This window comes from Callospermophilus lateralis, chromosome 1 (genome assembly GCF_048772815.1).
Source record: "Callospermophilus lateralis isolate mCalLat2 chromosome 1, mCalLat2.hap1, whole genome shotgun sequence".
NCBI lineage: Eukaryota > Metazoa > Chordata > Mammalia > Rodentia > Sciuridae > Callospermophilus > Callospermophilus lateralis.
This window is the reverse complement of record NC_135305.1, coordinates 213,288,179-213,291,647: the sequence shown is the minus strand read 5'-3', so window position 1 is coordinate 213,291,647 and position 3,469 is coordinate 213,288,179. Positions and strand designations below refer to the sequence as shown.

Below are 3,469 nucleotides of genomic sequence, written 5' to 3'. Positions count from 1 at the left end.
ATCCATCTACCCTCTGTCAGTGTGCTGGTTTGATTTCTCTGGAGAACCCTGACTGATACATGTGACATACATTAATTTACAGAATGTGGGGATACACACCTTGTAGAGGTATCATGAGAGTCTCCACCCTTCACCCTCCCCCTCCCCCCTCCCCCCTCCACCCGCCACCCTCCAACTTTCACCCTCCACTTGATGACCATGGTGTTATTTTTTAAAAATTATTTTTTAGGTGTAGTTGGACACAATGCCTTTATATTATATACTAATTTTTATGTGGTGATGAGGATGGAACCCAGGGCCTCACACATGCCAGACGAGCAGTCTACCACTGAGCCAGAACTCCATACCAAGCATGGTGTTATTTTAAGCCATTTGGCTTTAGGATGACTTTAACATAACAATAGCTACCTAATACAATGATCCAAGGGAAAAATAACTTGCTACTTTTAATTTTAACTTTTGTTCTGACACTTGATGACATCATTCATAATCAATCTCTTATGTAAGTTGGTTTCACACAACTGTATTAAAAAGTGACTCCAGTGAGGTTCCAGCTGATTAAGAGATGTGGAGGACATGTTCCTTTGAGTGGGAATATGGTTGACTCTGAATCACATGACAGGGCTGGAGTTCAGACTCTCCTGTGCAAAATATCATCAAGGTCAAATTGATTCCTGAGGTTAAAGGGGATGGTATGGGATGATATCATTCATTCATAGCCCCCAGAGTGGTTATGATAAAACTTAGAAAATGGGAAGCCCCTTGGTGCAACAGGAAGAGTGGTATTTGTAGACAGTGTTAGAGGATTCCAAGTAGTAACAGGAAGATAATTCAATGAATCAAAGTAAAGTCCATCAACCCCTCCAGAAACCCAATGCATAAACCCTCCCGCATATGGAAGAAAATCTCCCACCCTTCAATGAGTGGAGCCAGAACATGCCAAGAAATATTTTCCATGGCAATCAAATTTACTTCATTTAAAATTATGCTTTATCATATTTAAGGTGTTCCCTGACACTCAGGCCACACTGAATCAATCTGTTTGTTCAGTTTATCTCTCACATAGACTACTTGGAAGCATATCAGATAATATTTTTCCAGATGGTAGACAGTTTGTGTAGCTGAATAGAGAACAGGATCCTAATGAGGAAATACCACCCAGTGACCAGTTAGAGAGCAGCCTGGTGTGTTGACATCCCAGGAAGACCAGTGAAGGTCATGATGTGGGAAACAGGGATGGGAGCCAGGACGCAGCTCCCAATGGAGCATATGTTTAGCCTGAACTATGCCTTGAGCTGCAGCGGAAAAGTAAGAGAGGAAGAAACAAAAAGGTAAAGAAGGAAGAAAGAAGGAACAGAGAAGAATGACGTGAGCACAGTGAGAAGCTGAGGTCTCAGAGTTCACATGTTATACAATGGAGGGTGTGAACGGCTCTTGTTTCTAAGTGGAGTGTTTCACTGATGTCATAAGACTCACAGGCATTTCTTTAGAAAAAATCAAGAAAAACTATGTGTTGTGCTGTTATTTAAAAATAATTTATTCTTAAGGGCTGGGGACCTTGCTCAGTGATGGTGAGTGCTTGCCTGGTGTGCTTGAGGCCCTGGGTTCCATTCCCAGCACTAGGAGAAAAAAGAGAAAAGAAAGAAACAGAAAAAGAAAGAATCCCACTAACATCCATCTCCAAGAATGGGATTCTAACTAGATTAAGATGTATTCCATGTTGGTGTAATTATATCAAAATGGATTCTGCTGTCATGTGTAACCAAGAAAAAAAAAGAGAGAGAGAGAAAATTATTCCTCAAGGTCATGGTCATGTTGTCCCATGAGATGATATGAGTGGGAATTTCCAAATGCCTTCAACTGAAGGGTGGGAATAGGTTTGGGAAAGTAGGAAGTGACCAAGAAAAACAAATTTGAGAGACCACAAATTACAGAAAGCCTAGTATAAACTGTTACTTTAATTGTATAGGGAAATTGATTCCAAAGCAATGGAGATTACACTAAATGGATCAACATTTTATTATACAGTCTGGTTAAAGAATAATGTTTTTCAGCTCCAAAACTTGGAGCCTTGAACTCACAGGTGACTCTACTGGGGTGGACCAACTGGTCCCTTTCCAGGTGTCCTTCAAAGGAGTCTTCTCAGAGCACTCTTGATGTCCTTGTTCCTCAGACTGTAGATGAAGGGGTTCAGCATGGGGGTGACCACAGTGTACATCACTGAGGCTGTTGCAGTAGAGTGTGAGTTTTGGGTCACAGCAGAACTGAGGTACACACCTAGGCTTGTGCCATAAAATAAGGAGACCACAGAGAGGTGAGATGCACAGGTGGAGAAGGCTTTGTACTTGCCCTGAGCTGATGAGATTGCACGGATGGAGGACACTATCCTGGAGTAAGAGTAAAGGATGCCAGTGAGGGGGCTACCAGCCAGTATCACAGTTGCAAGACATGCCACCAGGTCATTAAGAAAGGTGTCTGAACAGGCATGGTGGACCACCTGATTTAGTTCACAGAAAAAGTGTGGGATTTCCAAGTTTGAACAAAAGGACAACCGCAACACCATCAAGCTTTGTAATAAGGAATTCAGGGCACCCGTGGTCCAGGATGCCAGTGCCAGCAAGCCACAGAGATGGGGGTTCATGATCACCATGTAGTGCAGGGGGTGACAGATGGCCACATACCGGTCATAGGCCATCACGGCCAGGAGGAAGTTGTCCAACACTATAAATAATGTAAAAAAAAAATCTGTACGATGCAGCCTTCATATCTTATGGCCTTGCTCTGTGTCTGGATGTTCACCAGCATCTTAGGGATGATGGTGGAGGTGAAGCAGATGTCCACAAAGGACAGGTTGGAGAGGAAGAAGTACATGGGTGTGTGTAGGTGGGAGTCTGAGATGGTGGCCAGGATGATGAGCAGGTTCCCCAGCACAGTGACCAGGTACATGGAAAGGAAAAGGCCAAAGACGAGGGGATGCAGTTCTGGGTCCTCTGAAATTCCCTGGAGAAGAAATTCTGAAGTTTTTGTGTCATTTTTTGATTCCATGTGTTGTATGTAACTACTAAAAAAGAGAAAAATATCATGACTAATTTTTGTACCTGGTCCTACACAGGACATTCTATGTGCCATCTCTGACTCAGAATTCAAGTCTCTCTCTTGAGGGACTTATGAGTACTACATATACAATTCTTTTAATAAGCATTTTTTTCAAGCCCTGCGGGAATGCATACAGCATTCTCCCATATTCCTGGCACTGTGTAGCCAACGTGGATGGTTGCTGAAATATGAATATACCTATGATTCGGTAATGGCAAAAGAAGTGGATAAATTGTTTTTGACAATGGAGCTAAATTATTTTAAATGTTTCACTATAAAGGAATGCTACATGTTTTAGAGAATTTTTTGAACATTATAAAACACCTACATATTTTAAAAGCTCACACAGCACACCACAAATGTGCAAAATTTT

At 42.1% G+C, this 3,469-nt stretch overlaps 1 pseudogene; it reads right to left on the bottom strand.

Moving 5' to 3' along the window:
* Positions 1-2,128: 2,128 nt before the first annotated feature.
* LOC143410277 (olfactory receptor 7A10-like) lies at positions 2,129-3,045 on the bottom strand (annotated as a pseudogene).
* Between the last annotated feature and the right edge of the window lie 424 nt (positions 3,046-3,469).